This window comes from Ahaetulla prasina, chromosome 1, assembly GCF_028640845.1.
Source record: "Ahaetulla prasina isolate Xishuangbanna chromosome 1, ASM2864084v1, whole genome shotgun sequence".
NCBI lineage: Eukaryota > Metazoa > Chordata > Lepidosauria > Squamata > Colubridae > Ahaetulla > Ahaetulla prasina.
Window position 1 is genome coordinate 118,787,267 of NC_080539.1, and position 20,056 is coordinate 118,807,322.

At 39.0% G+C, this 20,056-nt stretch overlaps 1 long non-coding RNA gene across 2 annotated transcripts; it reads right to left on the reverse strand.

Annotated features, from left to right (window-relative positions):
- Positions 1–1,955: 1,955 nt before the first annotated feature.
- LOC131193879 (uncharacterized) lies at positions 1,956–20,023 on the reverse strand. 2 transcript variants are annotated; one of them, XR_009154043.1, is made up of 3 exons: positions 19,843–20,023; positions 3,239–6,597; positions 1,956–2,223 (listed from the first exon to the last, which is right to left on the reverse strand). It is a non-coding gene; the product is annotated as an uncharacterized LOC131193879 (long non-coding RNA). The 2 variants fall into 2 exon arrangements; XR_009154044.1 differs by having other exon boundaries at positions 19,827–20,023.
- Between the last annotated feature and the right edge of the window lie 33 nt (positions 20,024–20,056).

The following is a 20,056-nucleotide window of genomic DNA, read 5'->3' on the forward strand; positions in this document are numbered from 1 at the left end:
TCTGTATTGTTTCGAGCTGGGTATTCTTTCACTGATGTCAAATCTGCTTATCCTCTTAACTCTTAACCCTCTTAATGTGCAAAATACTGAGAGGTTTTTGCAGAGGCAAGGAAGCAGTATTATCTAAATTTAATTTGATTATTCTGTTTCCTACCACCCTTCTTTCTTTTTAAGCCCTTATACTTCATAAAAGTATATATGTGTGCATTGTAGTCTCAGCTGTGAAGATAGATTAAAAAAGGCCTGGATTCTCCTTGTTCTGCATGAAAACACAAAATTCTTTCTGTGCCTCCGGTCGTCCTAATGACCTCCATTAATTTGTATAATCTTTTACTGGTGATTGACTGACATTCTTTATGTGGTTAACATTCGTTTCCACGTTTTTGAATAAAGTTTTCATGGTCTATTGTGACCAAATTGCCGAACATCATCTATCCTATAAATAAAAAGTTGCATTGCTCAGTTGCAGAATGGCTGCATATTGAAAATGTGATGTGTTGACTTATAAGTAAGCTGTTTCCTTAATTAACTGCTATTGATTAGATGGCTTGAACAATCTTTAATTCATTATGTTTAATGTCAGGAGTAAATTCTTTAAATACATAATACTAACAGGGCCAGGCACCTGTCTTTTCCTGAGCTTGCATAGCAATTTCAAAAGAGTGCTGTGTAATCCCAAGGAAAAAAAATGCAGCAATTGTGGAGAGATCCAGTGTGTGTTTCCCTGAATGCTCCAAAATCCCATTTTGTCTTGCACCTAAAATACATCACAGACCTAAATAATAGTGACCCAGCATATTACTGTTGCAGCTTTATATATATTAGGATCAACTGACACAGACAAGTACGGTAGCTACAATCTTTCTACTACTACACACGAACACCCACACCCACCACGTGTATGTGATATAGATAGATATGGCTTTCAGGTCGGTATTAATTCCGGGCAATTGCCTGGATAAATCCCTGTAGTGTTAATATTAAATATTTAAGTAATAATAGGTACTCTTTTCAAAATCTCACATAGGAAACATTGCTGAGTAATTGAGGAACTTCTCATATCTAAGTGACTGGAAAAGATGTTTTTACACAGAAGGAAATTCTCTTTATTCATATATAACAAAATGTAAAAAATGGGAAGAGGAAATGCAAGCATTATCTTAAAACAGTCTTACCCAAGCAGTTCCAGAAAACTGTTCTATCCTGAAAACTTTGTCCTTCTGGGCTTCAGGACTACCCACCAGACAATGGTCTTTTTAAAATATTAAAATAACTTGGAAAGAAATTCTGTTTCACAAAAATACATATTTTTGGTGCAAATATACTCAACCTTTGAAATCTTTCTTCAAGCTCATCAAAAAGAATTTGAGTTGCAAATCAGTTATGACATTCGTCTTATGAAAATTGAGCTTTGGATGAGACTTAAACGCAGGTGATATGCAGGGGCTTCACCATTCATTACTCCAACTTAAGTGTGTATGAACTAATAAAAATAAAAAAGGCCTTATTGCAGCTTTTTGTTGCAGTGCTTGCATATTGAGTAACTCAGTGTGACTGATTCACCAGTATTCATAGATGTGTGCTACTGCAAACATTTTAAACAGGCTTCTGTATTGAACAGTTAACTATACATACATTTTTAATTGGAAGCATATACTGTACATTCTGCCTGTTTCTGTGCTTACTTCAAAAATAATGCAAAAGCAATGTCTTTGCCTGACTTAATATTGTTTTCAACTTTGGGCTGCAGAAAACATCAATACATCCCAGCTTTCCAAAGTTTATGGCTAGTTCCCAATATTATTTTCACTCATCATTCCACTGAACGAGGCCCTGCTATTCAAGGAGACAGACAGAAAATATATCATTTTTCTTCAGCCTTACTGTGTTCTCTCTCTCTCCCTCCCCCTCTCCCTCCCTCTCTCCCTCCCCCTCCCCTCCTCCCTCCCTCTCTCTCCACATATACTCTCACCAAACACTTTGCATTGGCTTTTTAGATAGGTGAACTACTCTTGAATTTGTGTAGTAGTTGCTGATGAAGTCCCAAAAGAGCCTCTTTTGCTTTTTCATCTACAGGAGCAGAACCATCCCTTCAGGAGTTCTTCAGAATCAATCTCCCCTTGCACTGGACACATAGGAAGGCTGAGCTGCAAGGATATCACCATACAATATTTGGGGCATTTTGCTCTGTAGATGTCAGACTGACTGAAATATGCTCCCTATCTTTAAGAAACAAGGAAGTTTAGCTTCTAGTTCTCTTGTTTGGGCAGAATAGTTACACTTTTATAGGTTTCACATCTCAGAATTAACAAGGTCTTGGGCAATATCAAGAGAATTCCTGAATTTAGTGCCACGTTAAGACCTGTGGACTTCAACTCCCAGAATTCCTCAACCAGCTGGGTAATTCTGGGAGTTGAAGTCCACAGGTCTTAAAGTTGCCAAGGTTGGACACATCCCTGCTCAATAATCATGTAACTTCATAACAGGAATCTAAATAGATTATGGGCAACTCAGGCAAAAACACTAGAGTGCTACAGGGGGAATAAACTTATATGATGGTACATAACAATTATTTGTTTCTCAAAGCATTATGCTTGAACACCTGCAGAGTTATTTTTAAAAATGCTTTATTCCAGGCAATGCAAAGCATGGAAGAGATTAAATATAAAGAAAACCTTTTGCTCTCATCTACCAAGGAATGAAATGATATCAATGACTTTTTTTCAATGCCTTTTCTCGGAAACACATAAAAAGTCACGGGCTGAGAATAAGAAGTGTTATAGGACCAAACGGTGCCATTATTATGATCAGGTGCTACAATATTGCTGTCAATGAACTGAACCTTAGATCTTAATTAGCTTTTCAAATGTAAGGAGAGGTTTATATCAACACAGTAAATACAGTGCTAATTTAGAAATAGCTCTGTGCAAAAAACTGGGTAGCAAACTAAGCTGCATCCCCAACATGGAAAGGATTTGAATCAGAGAAGGTGGAATCTTACCTATAGATTTCCTCCTCACAAAATTATCTTTGTTTATACCTTCAAAAGAATAGACTATCTTTACAAAGCAATCATTGTCAGGCATATTTTCAGAGGGGAAAAGATTTTGTCTGGAAAGGAGAAGGGGTTATCTATTCTCCCCACTTTTATCCCATAAGTATAGTTTGTTCTCAAAGGGTTGATTGTATATGGCTGTTCCCTGGCACATAGTTTCCTCCCTGCCCACTTAATACTCACAAATAAAGTTTGGGGAGGTGATGGTCACAAACAAAGCACGAAGAGATTCACGCCTATTCTATTGTACGGCTCCGAGTCCTCTGCTAACTGAATTCCTCGCACCTGAACTCGACTCTTCTTGAGAAAATTGATGATTTTCAATCTGCCCAGAATTACTCTTCTCATTTCCTTGAATGCTTCTTTCTCTTCATCTGCAGAATAAAACACCTGAATAAAACACAGTTAAGTCACAAAACACATACTGTTTTATAAAATGTATAGTTTTCCTGTTCCAAGAATCATCCATTTCCTTGCCAGAAACTCATACTGCTTCCACATACCATATTACAGTGAGCAGTTTTGTTAAAGTTAAAGACTATGGATATGAAAGAATTAGTGGATCCAGAAAAACTCATAAAGAGTCCGTTGTAGCGGCAAAATTGTAAGTTATAGCTGGTCCTTTGTAAATGGTACCATTTTCTGGGATGCAACCACGTGGCCTAGGGATGCCAAGGGACGGAGGGGCAGTCTTTCTTCCCTAATGCAATGTCCGAAGCTCTCCAGAGATCTTTAAAAGGTAAGTGCACACTGGGGGTTGGGGGGGGCTGGGTAGGGGTACCTGCAGGATCTGGTGGGGTGGGAAGCAGGCCCAAGACTTGTGGGGAGCTGGTGGGATGGGTTGTGGGGGAAGATAAGTTGGGTTGGTGGTGCTGTAGCATTCCTGCAGTCAGTCCTAAGGGCAAATGACCACAGGAATGCTGCAGTGAATGTAACTTTGAAACCAGGTCGTAAGTAGTTTTCCGTTGCAACTTTGAGCAGTTGCTAAGCAACCAGTCATAAGTTGAGGACTACCTGTAGATACTTGATGAAACTATTTCTTTCATTATTTGATCTATCTGAGCTCTTTCAATTCTGTAGGGAATATCTGAAACAGCAAGTGCTTTTCTCTTCTACCGCACACTCCAGATCTGAGTTCAGCATGTGGAAAGGAGCAAGATGAGGAGGGCAAGTTATTTTTCACAATGCCAAAGGCCTTTCTTGGCAAAAGTTCAGAAGATGCCAGTACGAAACAAATGCAACAAGACAAAACTATCAATGTTGTTTTCCAGGAAAGAGCCCAAACGCCGTTGCTGGTCTTTTAAGCCTTATGGGAGGGGCCAATCATCTCTTGGCCCTACTCCTGAGTCATCCTCTTTGCTTTAGCTGCTCTTGCCTTCTGGCAGCTCTTCTAATGTGTGCATTAGGAACAGGCTCCTCCTGTTCCTCTGCCTCACTACTGTCAGCCTCTGGAGGCTCCGGAGTCCGCACATCACTTCCAGTTGGCCCTGGCCCCACATCTGCCTCTGAAACAGAGCCCTCATCCAGGCCTTCCCCAGTCTCCAGGACTGGCCCATGTTCTTCCTCAGCCTCATCGCTGTCTGACTCCATTGCCAGCTCCGCAGGCTGCTGGTGGACCACAACAAGCTATGACAAATCTGTAGAATCATAAACCTTGGAAGATTGCAAATGCTTTATATTTTTGATGATCTTCTTTCAAAGAAAAACACGCCAAAGCAAGGGAAGGTCCTCTGGATCTAACTGTCCTAACAGTTGGGGGTAAATTGCTTCAAATTCACGTAGTTCAAAAACGTAATGCAGGGCATGGACTAGAAAAATTATTACCTTGAGCTGTTATTGGAATCAGCTGTCAAGTAATTTGCAATCTATATCAATCTGTGTATTTCACTACGAATGTCCCATTACAAAGGTTAAGAAAAAATATCTCAGCTATGCAGTACTTAAGAATATTTAAAAGCAAAGTTGCATGCAGTTTTTAAGAATATGCATCCTGAAGACAAATATCCTATAGAAATGAGTAGATCTAAAGGTTATTCTGGGACTTTATTTGCAGCTAATAGGATTTTATGCATTAATTTCTACAAATTATGTCACCTTAAATGACATTTTCTTAGCACGGTGCCAACATAAAGTACAAATCTCATCTTCCCCAATCGGCATAGCTGTATGTCTCCAGTCTGGGAACGGAAGGGAAGCCAGCATTTGGAGGCATAAAGAAAAGTTCATTATGTTGATCTTCCAGCAGCAGTTTAAAACCTATACTCAATATGAATTTCAATCTAAGATAGCAAGAGAATTGAGTTACAAAGAAAAAAAATGGATGGCAGCAAAGGGATACAGAAAACTCACTCTCTGCTGCCATCTATAGTTGTTCTGATAGTCCAATATTCAGTACAGAGAAGCAGTGACAGCCGCACAAGCATTTTGAGTTAATTATGTGGGTTCAGAAATTATGTTAGTTCCTTGATTTTCTTAATCACAGTTTACCATATTAAGCTATAAATATGTCTAAGCAGAGTTTACAGATCTCAGTGGATGGGCACTTCTAACCTATGGGAAGCCACCCTCTTCCAGAAGAATTAAATATTTTGAGAAATATTAAAAAGGCAGACTATTATATTTCCCTAAAGGAGAAATATGTTTTTAAAGACAAAAAACAGCTCCCAAATCTTTCTTAATAGCCCCAGCAGGATTGGGCCAGTCTATCTAAAGACAAAAGGCTGTCAGATCCAGGGTGATGGGATTATGACATGACCCTCCAGGACATAATAGGATTAACCCACTAACAGCAAAGCTCACTACATTGCACAATCTCCTAATGATATTCCATTAGAGTCCAAACTTCAACCAAACCTGAGAGCTCAGACAACCTATAGAGGTATGACACCCACAACAGCCAATAAAATACATGTTCTTGCACAGGAAAAAGGAAGTTCAAGTGCAAAGCCCAAGAGAAGGTATAACCCCCCCAACTCCATGTGGTCAGCTACCCAGAATCACACGTGCTTGGTGGTTTTGCTTCACCACTAAACCATCTTTCCAATCAGCCTCCATGTTTCCAGCGTCTTTCTCCCGGCTTGGAACTGAACCAGATGGATAGTTCTTCCAACAAACCTAAACTAAAATCAAACATATTATGGCTTAATGCGATGCGTAACCCAAGCTTCACAGTGGCTCTCACTTAATGCCAAACACATGCCACTCATCATGCAATGGGAGGTGTATCCTGTTTTATTTTCTCTCTCTTCTCTGTCATGTCTGATTTTATTGTTGTGTTTCATTCTCATGTTTCTCTTGCTGGAATATTTTGTTTCCCAAAGAAAGTCATCTGGCATGATTTCTCCTTCCTTTTACCTTAGAGCCAATGATGGGCGCCTGTGGTTTCAGTCTAGCAAAAGCTTGCCCTGTCACAAAAGAGACTCTTCAGCTGAGAAAGATGATTCTTCATCTCAAAGCCCTCAGCTGCTCATTGAAAGAGGTTCTGCCATGTGATCTTGTGAATGGGCAGGAGGATGCCATCAACAGCTGACCTATCACAAGACCTAAAGGGGGAAAAGTCAAAGCAAGGCTCATTTGTTAGTGCACAGCTTCCTGCTCTTGATGTCTGGAAACATTCTGACTAATACAACAGAATGTTCTTGTAATCTGCCATAATACCATAAGCTAGAGGCCCGCAGACTTTGACCTCTCACAGGTATAATAATAAGCTCTTTTCTTCAGCAGCACATGTTTCCTTGGTGGGGGATTTCTTTTTCCTCTAACAATATATCCAAAGCATATGTTTTACCCAGAAACAAAGCATTTTATTCATTAGAGGAATCCTATAATCAGATTTCCTTTTAGGAGTCAGTTTAGCTTATTATCAATGAAGAAGTTGGTATTGTTATCATACTGTAACAGTTCAGCTCCCTAATCTGAAGATTCTATTAAAATTATAGCAAAATTGTTCTCTAATGTACTTCAGATTAAAGGCTTTGTTAACCATATTTGATACACATACTTTTTAAAATTCAGGTCTTTATGACTCAGCTATACAATGCACACAAACACATACTGCCACTACACTCTTCCTTTTTTTGCATCACCAACACTGTGCAAAATGCTGCAGGGAAAGAATTAGTAAGGGTCCCCCTGTCCAGTTAACGCCATGAGATATGGAGAAGAAAATACAGTACTGTATAACTCAATCTAATTTCTACCAATACCATACCCTCAACATCTCCATAAGTTGCTTCTATCAGATCCATACATCTCCCCATATATTAATTTTTTGGTTCCAAAATGTCTCACCCTTCTCTTTGGAGAATCTCATTAGCTCCTCAATTATCCTTGATTCGCTGACTCTTCCTTCATCCCTTTTGCAAATCGCTCATCCATTCTTTCTATGTGACAAAACCACACCAATGCACTTTTTATACCAGTCACTCTCTTTTGTATTAAATCTGCATTAATTCAGCACTCATTCATTTTAGCTGCCTAGAGTAGCCCTATGTCAAGATAGGCTACAAAAATTAATTTTTTTAAAATTTATCACATGCAAGCTAAAAAAGTAACTCATTCCAACTATATTTATCTTAGCTTTTTGCCCTCTTGATATACCCAACTCTCACTTACATGAAATGGAATGGGCAAAAACACAATTCTATACATACTAATTTTTACTTCTTTCAACATTCACTCCTTATAATAAATATATCCATGCTATTCAGTGGTGGGTTTCAAAATTTTTGTACTACTGATTCTGTGGGTGTGGCTTGGTGGGCGTGACATGGCTTGGTGGGTGTGGAATGGCGGGAGTGGCAGGGGAAGGATACTGTAAAATCTCCATTCCCACCACACTCCAGGGGAAGGTTACTGCAAAATCCCCATTTCCTCCCGATCAGCTGGGACTCGGGAGGCAGAGAATAGATGGGGGTAGGGCCAGTCAGAGGTATTTACCGGTTCTCTGAACTACTCAAAATTTCCGCTCCCGGTTCTCCAGAATTGGTCAGAACCTGCTGAAACCCACCTCTGATGCTACTCTCATTTTGCACTTGTATGTCTTAAAATTTCTCCAAACATGTTTCCCCTTTTAGTAAATATTTTACAGTTTTTTACTACTTTTTCCCCCCTATTTGGTTATAGCTTGCAATCGTTCATTTCATTTTCTTTGTCAAATAACCAGTAGTATTTGATACTTTCAGAGCCATGCTCCATGTTGCAACATACAATCTATCTAACATTTGCTGAAAATAATCCAAGTCCTCAGTCTACAACACAGCATCATATGCATATAAATGTATTTTCTTAAACAACCATAAGCCTCCTCAGGGAGGCAAATGACAAAAACCAAAAGTCATTATGTTATGACACAAATCCACTGAATTAGCTAATTCAGTTCAGCCTTGGTACAACAATGTGAAGTTTGCAATATGATGTTGCTGTATGCATGTTATTATTTTTGCATCCTCTTGACTTGCTGTGCTATGTAAACAATGCACAACAAACATAATCAAAAGCACCCTTTATACATTTATACATAAATACGTTAACCAACCAAAGAAAATCACGTATTCGTGTCTTATATCCCGCTCAGTATTGACTCATATGTAAGGCATTCCATTTATTATCATGCATGATTTACTTACATATTGCTCATTGCATTCAACAACCAATCGTCAACTATACAAATACACAGCCTCACATTCATAAATTACCTTCTGCAGAACAAAACCTAGTTTGTACATCCTCTGCACAATAAACATTGCATTTCTGAAATTTTACTCATTCTCACACTTTGTACCATTTTGAACAACATTCTGCCAAACAAGCTCCCAGGTATGTTTAGCAAACTAACTCCCATCCCTAGAATTGTTGTGTTCCTCTTTCTATTTGTATAGAGAACAATAGCTTTCTTTCAGTCCTGACGCACAGATGCAGCCTCCATACATATTTAACAAGTCACACAATCACTCCATCATATCGCAAGATCTCAAATGGACAGCTAACATCAAAAACATCATTAAAAAAGGACAACAAAGAATGTTCTTTCTGCGACAACTCAGTAAGCTCAAACTGCCCAAAGAGCTGCTGATCCAATTCTACAGAGGAATTATTGAGTCTGTCATTTGCACCTCTATAACTGTCTGGTTCGGTTCTGCAACCCAACAAGAAAAACACAGACTTCAGAGGATAATTAGAACTGCAGAAAAAATAATGGCTACCAACTTGCCTTCCATTGAGGACCTGTATACTGCACGAATCAAGAAGAGGGCCGTGAAAATATTTGCAGATCCCTCGCATCCTGGACATAAACTGTTTCAACTCCTACCCTCAAAACGACGCTATAGAGCACTGCACACCAGAACAACTAGACACAAGAACAGTTTTTTCCCGAAGGCCATCACTCTGCTAAATAAATAATTCCCTCAACACTGTCAGACTATTTACTGAATCTGCACTACTATTAATCGTTTCATAGTTCTCATCACCAATCTCTTTCCACTTATGACTGTATGACTGTAACTTGTTGCTGGCAATCCTTATGATTTATATTGATATATTGACCATCATTTGTGTTGTAAATGTTGTACCTTGATGAACTTATCTTTTCTTTTATGTACACTGAGAGCATATGCACCAAGACAAATTCCTTGTGTGTCCAATCACACTTGGCCAATAAAATTCTATTCTATTCTATTCTATTCTATTCTATTCTATTCTATTCTATTCTATTCTATTCTATTCTATTCTAAGCAAACTACATCCATATTTGAATTGATCCAGATGCACCAGCTACATCTGAAACCTTACAGGTTTTTTTTTTATGTTTTACAACATTTATGTCTTCTTCTTTAGACATTTTTCTTGGGTACTAATCTTTCCAGAGTTTGCTTCAATTCCATTCTTCAATATATCACTAGAAGGCCCATACAAACTCTAAAACTATTTAGCATTGTCTCATTTTCCCCCCCTCCCAAAATATTTATCACCCTTATTTTTGATCCCATTCACTTTGCTGGAGGTTCCTTTTTTAGCCCACTTCACCTGACTTTCCCAACAACATTTGATTTCCATTATTATGTGTTTTTCCACCTCTTTTAATTCTTCCATGCTCTTTGACTACATTTCTCTCTATTATGTACTACTAGTATGTTTCATCCTCAATGAATATATCTATATTTGTCATCCATAGACCTTTTCAAGTTATCAGTTATGAAGCCTTCTATTTCAGGTTTTCATAATTCCACCCATTTGTCTGGCATTCTATAACAGTGGTTCTCAACCTTTGGTCCATGGACCCCTAGGGGTTGTGATGTTGTCACAATGGGTCCCTGAAGGCTTGAAAAAATGTTATGATTTAAATCTTGAGTTAAGTCTTGGGGAGCTCTGACCATGTTCCGTGGCCACAAAAGGTATTTAAAGGGGCTCTGTGATGAAGAAAAGGTTGAGAACCACTGCTCCATAACAGGGGTCTCCAACCTTGGCAACGTTAAGCCTGGAGGACTTCAACTCTCAGAATCCCCCAGCCAGCAAAGCTGGCTGGGGAATTCTGGGAGTTGAAGTCCTCCAGGCTTAACGTTGCCAAGGTTGGAGACCCCTGCTCTATAACATTACTTTATTTTTTCCACCTGTTTGAAAACACCTTCTTATCTTATGTCAACCTTCCATTCATTCTTTTAGGAGATTAATCTATTTTCTAATGCTTGTATCCTTTCTCACAGTGTTCTACTTTTCTTCCAGATCGTTTCACATTTTTTCTGACTGTTTCATATTTAAAACTTCTTTTGAAGATACAAATTTTTGTGGAACAGCTTCAATCCTGAAAGACATAACCATCTTGGTTAACATTTACTTACTTATTCTGACACCACATGCTACTACACAAGGGTTACTTCATGCAGATTAAATGTAACGCTAATTGAACTCTTACTGATCCTATCCTTATTGCAATGAAATTAGCCTTGCCTCCTTATTATTTAACTTCTAGGTTAATTGTCAAATAATATATTACATCCCAAGGAGCTGGCACATAGGCCCATCCCTATATTACTATATGCTGCTAAGATACGTTTCATACTTTCTGAGATACAACTCAGTCTTTCAGACATAATTAATCCTACATCTTCATTTCCCTGCATGTGTTGATCAAGTCCACTGTATAAGATCTGCCCAACTTCATTTAGATCTATTATACCTGAGTCCATTTTTTTAGTTTCACAGGTATATAACACACTTATTTTTCTAAAAAATAAAACCCATTAATTAATTCATGCGTATCAACATTTATTCCTTTACATTCCAGATCACAATTTGGTATATGCCATAGTTTTTACCAGATGATATTGTGAATACTGGCTTCTATTGCCCAGCATGGCTTTCACAATGTTTTACTATTTACTACATAGGTACTAAATGTTTTGCTTACTAAGATAGAAAAGGTGTGGCCTAGTTTGTGCCCATGTCAGATCAAATCAAAACTTTATTGAAGTCATTGGCTAGAAAACCAACATCAGATCCGATATAAGAAATACTAATAAATAAACTAATATTAAAAGGCTCAACTACTTCCATACATAAACAAGGTTAACTCTGCAGATAGCCATTCTGACCTGTGATCCTAAAGTTGCCTAAGCTGCAGAAAATATTTGCAACTTTGCAACATGGATTGCAAAGTTGCAAAAATTTTCTGCAGCTTAGGCAACTGTAGGATTTTATCAGCTGTAATTTATGGTACATTAAATTTTTCAGTACAACTTGGAAGATTTTTAAAAAATGTATAAAAGGCTCACTCTAGGGAAAAAAAAAACATATTCCATGGATTCAATGATACTTGACCTACATGAGTACTGCCTTTGCAACCCTGGGATGTCTTAGAACAGCAGTAGTCAACCTTTTTATACCTATCGCCCACTTTTGTATCTGTTAGTAGTAAAATTTTCTAACCGCCCACCAGTTCCACAGTAATGTGCCATGTATCATTGTCTGCGCATACCTCTTGCGCATCGTGGATTGGGTTTGTGGGGGGCGCCGGCTACCAGCTCTGCTTATCTGTTACAGCTGGGTGGTGTGGGGGGAGATGCGCGAGCTATTCTGGGATGAGGCTCTTTTGTTTGCGGTCGCACTAGAGCGCCATTTAGTTTCACTTATGCAACGTGAACTAAACTTATGTGCGGGCGATACAAATAGTATATTTCCAGAAATTTAAATTGTCACGGGGAATTTTATGAAAACCTAATGAAAATGTTTTTAAATAATGCTATGAAAATTTTTTAAAAAGTCAATTAAATTAAAAAAAAGGAAAGTGCTTCAGTATCGGGCAAAACCCCTACCGCCCACCATGAAAGCTGGAACACCCACTAGTGGGCAGAGGGAACCAGGTTGACTACCACTGTCTTAGAAGCTGCCTTCCAAGATGCCCGAATGGAGAGCTTTCAAGCAAGCCCTGGAAAAGGCCCATCTATAATTGGAGCATGTAACTGAGTACAAATGTTTTGCAGGTGTGAGCAAAACCTCTGTATTTCTCTTAATGGTTGGGAGATCTTTTTCCTATGGCTTAACTTGTTTTGTAACTCTATATCTCCCGTCTGTTCTCTAATTATTTCTTGGCCCTGCTTGTGCCCCGACATGCTGCATTTAATGTAAGGGCTGTGCAAGTAAGGACTGGCACATTTCAGCAATATGCGATAAGCATAACCAAAGCCCAGTTTTACTCCAAGTGTACTCATGCTATTCTATGTAAGTCAGGATTTCTCAATGGAGACTACCATGTATGTCAACATATTTTGCTATTATCACAACATGTTGTTGTCCAAATCACATATACTTGTAGCATATCAAGACAGAGTGTGTGTGCATACATGCCCTATGCATGCCAGTAATGTGAGGAATTTTAATCTTTAGATCAGGGGTGTCCAAACTTGGCAACTTTAAGACTTGTGGACTTCAACTCCCAGAATTCCTCAGCCAGCAGCTGGCTGAGGAATTATGGGAGTTGAAGTCCACAAGTCTTATAGTTGCCAAGTTTGGACACCCCTGCCTTAAATGGAAGGGAAATGTGATTCTTTTCTCCTTAGTAAATCCACTGGTATTTTTCCTCAGAAATATGCCTCATATTTGACAGTCAATTATGTTGACTGATTACTGTATATAATTTGAGAAAGCCTCAATAAAAATTTGGAATTATTTAAATTATATAAAACTCATAAGCATTCCTAAAATAAACATACTTATTCCCCCTCCTCCAAATATTTTACTTGTAGTAGTATGTTTATTTTCATTATTTTTAAAAATAGAATATCTCGCTGGCTGTAGTTGGTAAGGTATCCCTTTACCACGTTTATCCTTTAGCACATTTCAGAAGCTTTTGTTAAGTTATTTTCTAAACAACTCAAAACTCTCCCATAACTGCAGCTGGCTATTTCTTGGCAATAGAACACACCAAGTGTCTACTAGTACAACTTTCTTCAATCTCATAACTCAAAAGTTTGAAATGACAGCCTGCAGAATTTTCAGTCTGGCAGGAGTTTTCTCAGTTGGGAATTCTGGCACTCATCTTAGCCTGTCTGTGGAGCAAAGACTGGGAACGGTCAGACTCGTGTGTTTAAGTAAGGATTAAGTTCTTCATGAATTCATACTCATCTATGTAGGGTTTTTTTTTTTGACAGCAACATGGAAGCGGGTTGTTCTTGTTTTCTTCTTGGTTGTGTCTTCATTTTCCAGTTCTAGTCTATAGTCCTTTAGAGAAGATATAGCAACCAGTAGTGGGTTTCACTTAGCTTCGCTACCGGTTTGGAACTGTGAGTGTGTGCGTGCGCTCACTCGCTTCGCTTGCGTGCAGCACTTCTGCGCATGCGCAGAGCATCCGTGATGACATCCGGGTGGGTGGGCGGAACCTCCCACCCCCACCATTACTGGTTTGCGAACCAGTAGAAACCCACCATCGATAGCAACCCTATAACAATCCATATACAAGGCAGGTGCTAATTCCCCAGTGCTATTAATCACTCTGATTGGTGCTTTCTTATATTTTCCATGCAGTTTTACAGATGCAGCATAACAATTTATAGAAGGAAAAAGGAATCTGTAAAAGAGGTATTTATACAGTATGTCTCTAAATGCTTGCAAGCATCAATTCCTTTGTAACTATAATGCCATTAGAAGGTTTTCAATACAATCTATGTATTGTCCATTTTTAGAGATAGAAAAATTAAAGCCTTAGTATAGCAAAGAAGCTGGTTTGGTTTCTTACAGTACACAAACAAGAAACCAAAAAAGATATTTTATTTACTGTAATATGTTGTACAAATTAGTTTTAATCTTGTTTGGCCAAATTTTAGAATCAGTTTTTTAATATGTTTTTAATTTTGTTTACGTCTATGTTGTTTTTATTTTTGGCTGTAAACCGCCCTGAGTCCTTCGAGAGAAGGGCGGTATAAAAATTGAATAAATAAATAAATAAATAAATAAATAAATAAATTCAGTCATGATTGTATTTGGATATAAATGGCAAAAAAGTCAAAGGAAAATATGAAATACAGCCTTTTCTAGGAGAATGAAGTGTGTGTATCATGGAAAGAAGTTTGGCAATTCTGAGTGTACTGATGTGATGATCTATTTGCATAAAGACTCAAACATAAAATAAAACAGAACTAATATTTCTTTTTGGAGAAATATAAGCATTTAAGTAAGTAAGGCATTCATTGCTGATTTAGAGAAAGGAAACTTCTTTGACCTTGCTGACAACAATGGCATTAAGAGTGAAGTTAGGCTGCCATCTGCTGATCACAAGCAGTTTCTGAAAATCTGAACTACAGAAGCAAGACTGATGCTGGGCAATTAGTCAAAATACTTCTGCTTTAGTCAATGTACAGTATGGTCCCTAAAAAAATGCCCTCTTTTCACTACACTCATTGGGAATTTATAAGCAGTATATAAGCAGTATAGTTCCTTCTCGGGCCACCTGCAATATGTGGAAGAAAGCAAATATTAGAGAAGGAGGCAGAGATGGCTTTCAGCAAGTTCTGACCAGTTCTGGAGAACCGGTAGCGGAAATTTTGAATAGTTCGTAGAACCGGTAGTAAAAATTCTGACTGGCCCCACCCCCATCTATTTTCTGCCTCCCGAGTCCTAGCTGAATTTGGAGTAACCTTCCCCTGGAGTGGGGTGGGAATGGAGATTTTACAGTATCCTTTCCCTGCCATGTCCACCAAGCCATGCCCACCAAGCCACACCCACAGAACCGGTAGTAAATTTTTTTGAAACCCACCACTGGAAGGAGGTGAAAGAAAGATTCAACCTAATTTGGCCCTAAATCCTTCTAACCAAGCCATCACAACAGATTTCTCCTGCAATAATGCTTCTCTTAACAAACATTTTACCCTAACTCTTAATGCATGACAACCCTAGATTCATGTGCCTTCCATTGAGCTGGGATTGATAACAATCTGACAATAACAATGCTGGAAAAGATCCAGACAGTCTTGAACAATGGACTGAAACACCCAAGGTGAAATTGAATAGAAAGAGACCTAAACTCCTACATCTGGGAAGACAAAAAAAAAAAGTGTGTGTGTGGGGGTGGGTGGGTGGGGAAAGAGACAAATAGAGTATATGGAGAATGAAACAGGTGTTATAGTAATCACAAGTAAAACACAAGCTAATAGTGCAATGCAACCATTAAAAGCAAATACTATCTTAGGATGCATTAACAGGAATCTGAAGTCCAGACCACAGAAAATAACTGTTACACTCTAGTCTACATTGATCAGATCCCACTTCAAGTAATATTTAGTTCTGGGAATAGTATCTGAAAAGAACATTATTGAATAAGAATTAAGTTCAGAGCACGGCTGCCAAAATGGAGATGTAGCAAAAAAATCCTATGTTCACTATGCTGCTCTGAAGAGAGGAAAAGATAGAGATAGCAAAGATGTGAAGATGTCTCCTCCACTGCCCCCAGCATAGAGAAGTAGATATTATCCCAAGGATAGATCTTCCTAATGGTTCTGGTCCTAGAACATCCTTAACCTAATCCAATTTCTTACTGATATATTCTTACTGGTAATATTTTTTATTTATTTATTTTTATTTATTTATTAGATTTTTATACCTAAGGACTCAGGGCGGTGTACAGCCAATATAAAACAAAAAACTTATTATATAATTGGCCAAAATTTAAAATGTTTAAACCTAAAAACCCTTAAAATTCATATAAATTACAACCCCAGTTAAAATTAATATTTAAAATTTAAAAATTAAGAATTTAAAAAGTTTAAGCCAGTCCCGCTCGAATAAATAAATACGTTTTCAGCTTGCGGCAGAAGGTACGAAGGTCAGGCAATTGACGCAAACTAGGGGGGAGTTCGTTCCAGAGGGTAGGAGCCCCCACAGAGAAGGATCTTCCCCTGGGGGCCGCCAGCTGACATTGCTTGGCGGATGGCACCCTGAGAAGTCCCTCTCTGTGCGAGCGTACGGGTCGGTGGGAGGTAACAGCAGGCGGTCCCGTAAGTACCCAGGCCCTAAGCCATGGAGCGCTTTAAAGGTAGTAACCAAAACCTTAAAGTGCACCCGAAAGACCACAGGCAGCCGGTGCAGTCTGCGTAGGAACGGTGTTACATGGGAGCCTCATGCGGCTCCCTCTATCACCTGCGCAGCTGCATTCTGAACTAACTGAAGCCTCCGAGTGCACTTCAAGGGGAGCCCCATATAGAGAGCATTGCAATAATCCAAGCGAGAGGTGACAAGAGCATGAGTGACCTGCATAAGGCATCCCGGTCAAGGAAGGGGCGTAACTGGCGAACCAAGCAAACCTGGTAAAAAGCTCTCCTGGAGACGGCTGTCACGTGGTCTTCAAATGACAGCCGTCCATCCAGGAGAACACCCAAGTTGTGCACCCTTTCCATTGGGGCCAATGACTCGCCCCCAACAGTCAGCTGTGGTTGCAGCTGGCTGTACCGGGGTGCCGGCATCCACAGCCACTCCGTCTTGGAGGGATTGAGCTTGAGCCTGTTTCTCCCCATCCAGACCCGTACGGCTTCCAAGCACCGGGACAGCACTTCGACAACTTCGTTGGGTGGCCCGGGGTGGAAAAGTACAGCTGCGTGGTCAGAAGATACACCTCAGAAAATAGAGTTCTACTCTTCCATCTACTTATAAGTCCCTGAGATAAGACTATCAAAGCTTCATGGGTCTTCATCCTCTTCCAGTTTTTCAGGCAAATAGATATTATTTGGCCACCTCAGCCAAATTTTGTACTGCCAGGCCATAAAATGAGTTGATAACAAAGAGAATTGCTTTTCAGTTCTCTATTCTAGCTTTTTTTCCCTGAAGGATTAATTATGTATTATGATTGGGTTCAGATGCTCCCATTGTACAACTGAGCAGATAGAATTAAATTTAATTAAATAATTTAATCTTATCCATGACATGCTGTTTTGGCTTAAATTTAATGTTTTTGGAAGTTAGTTGACTTGGTCAATTGCCCATTTTCAGATGCTTCCAAGTTCCACAACATACTAAGCATACCTCATTTGTTTAGTTAAGTTTGCTATGGAAAAAGCCAATAAATTTCCATATTCCTTGTTAATCTCCTGGGGATTGTATGTTAGTTACAGATAATGCAGTTTTCCTTCCCCATGACAAATACTAAGCAAATTGTGCTCTTCTTCACTTTCACTTCTTCATACAGACATGGATTCAGTCATTGTGCTAAACAATGCTATAGTTGTTTTGGCTGTGACATAGCACATTGTATAAATCCTTTCAGTGGTGGCTTATTCAGTAAATCAAGGTTCATCAAACCACAGTTTTAACACAATTAATGAAGCAGTACAAACTAAAGGTGCTAAGTGTGAGAAAGCAAGACCAGGACCTTCCAATTTTTACAAACAAATAAAAAACGGTGTTCACTCTAACTTTGTACAAGAAGTAGTTATGGTATTGGTTGGAAACAAACTTGAAGCTTCAAAGAATCCTGAACTGTAGTCAAAACAGTTGTCAGAGCTGAAAAAGCTTCTTGGATGAGAAGCAAAACACCTTCAAAGAAAATCCAGTTGCCTCTTGAAAAAGCACCTGTATAGTCAAAAACAGAGTTGTTAATGCTTGGAATACACTACCTGACTCTGTGGTCTCTTCCCAAAATCCCAAAAACTTCAACCAAAAACTATCTACCATTGACCTCACCCCATTTCTAAGAGGTCTCTAAGGGGCGTGCATAAGAGCACAAACGTGCCTACCTTTCTTGTCCTATTGTTTTCCTTCGTTATATCCAATTAATATAGTTATTACATACTCATATGTATTATATAATTATTTCATGCTTATACTTATATATACTGTGTGACAAAAATAAATAAATAAATAAAAAATAAATAAATAAAACAAGTTTGCAAAGCCGCTGGTGAGGACAGAAAAAACTGCCTTGCAAATGTAAGAAATGACTTTTTCAAAGCCTAGATTTTAAGAGAGCTGAATTTCTAGATTTATAATGTTACTTTGAGTAGCTGAGGAACTTCTGGTACAAACAAAGTTCAGCTGTATCCTGCTGTTTTCTCCTGGAGGAAAAAAGGATGGCTAGAACTACAGGAAAGGGGCATGCCAACACTAGGCTGAAGTGTCCAATAGGTGCTAGTCTTACCCTGTTCCCTACTTGTCACCTGACACTCACAGAAAAGTGAAATGAAGTGCATCAGATTTCCGTTGTCTTGACGTTGCTGAAGGTTATTTTAAAATCAGATTGGCTAAGAAGAATTTAAGCCTGTCTCACAGAAGGGCTGGGGTCAAAATAAAGCCAATTTTATGGGGATACAGTGCAATAAAAAAATGCCAGGGCATATTTGTATTGTGATTAGAGTGAACTCATTGATTGATCTCAATAGACTGCCAGCACAATTTATTAATATTTTACATAACTACCCAACAGATGCTGGGAAATTACAGATAATCCACTCCCAAATAATTTGGAACTATAACAGTTTAGAAACAGAGTCACAATTTCCAGTCTTTCGACTGGCCTAGAAACATGATATATTCAACTTTGTTTCCTCAGCAGCTCCCTTTGTCTTAACAAGCATTCTTTGGAATCAAAAGAACAAAATGGAGACGATGAAATGGAGATTTTTCAGATTACATTGTTAAAACAGGGCTTGTTTGTGGCTTAATACGTTATACAATCTAGCCAGAATGATTGGTAAACCAGTAAATTATGTTTACAGCTTAATATATATATACTGTAAACCCAATCAAGTAATCTGTGAGATTGATGGGGACTAAAATGGGTCAGCTAATAGGTACAACTGTGAGAAATCAGCCTTTGTATTTTCTTAATGACACATTGTGAAAACCACTAAACAACTGGTTCCAGCAAGTAGAATTCTTTATTGGACAATTGTGATTGGACACAGAAGGAATTTGTCTCCGGTGCATAAGATCTTAGTACATACAAGCAACAAGTGATAAATCATGATCATACAATCATAAATGATAAGATACGACACTCAATGATAGTCGTAAGATACTAAATAAAAGCAATCAACACAAATCATGATACGTATGTGTTATTAAAACAGATCCAGAACTGATCCAAATCGCAGAACATTTTCACCCTCGTAAGTGGCAAAAATACCTAGAAATTTCCAAAGAATACCGGTGTTATAGAGCTCGATTGGGGGGGTAGGGGTGGAATCTCGAAAACAGGCAAACCACTTCGTGACAAGGAAGCTGCAGGTTCGGAAGGAAACTTAATTAAAAAAAAACAACCCCAGACTTTCTCCACCCACTATTATGACGTCACCTGAAAGCATTCACACCTGCTTCGGCGTTCTTTCGAACTCTCCCGCCAGACCCTCCTGCCCCCCCAGCCAATCGGGCGATGGGAGAGAACCCGTCGGCTCGGCCAATCCTAGTCAGGACCGGCCAAGGACCCGGAAGCGCCCCTTGCCGCGGCGACGTCACAATGGTTGCGATGGCGCTTGCGCAGTGACACGTCGGCTTCCTTGTGAGGAGTGTCGGCTCTTGCCAGAG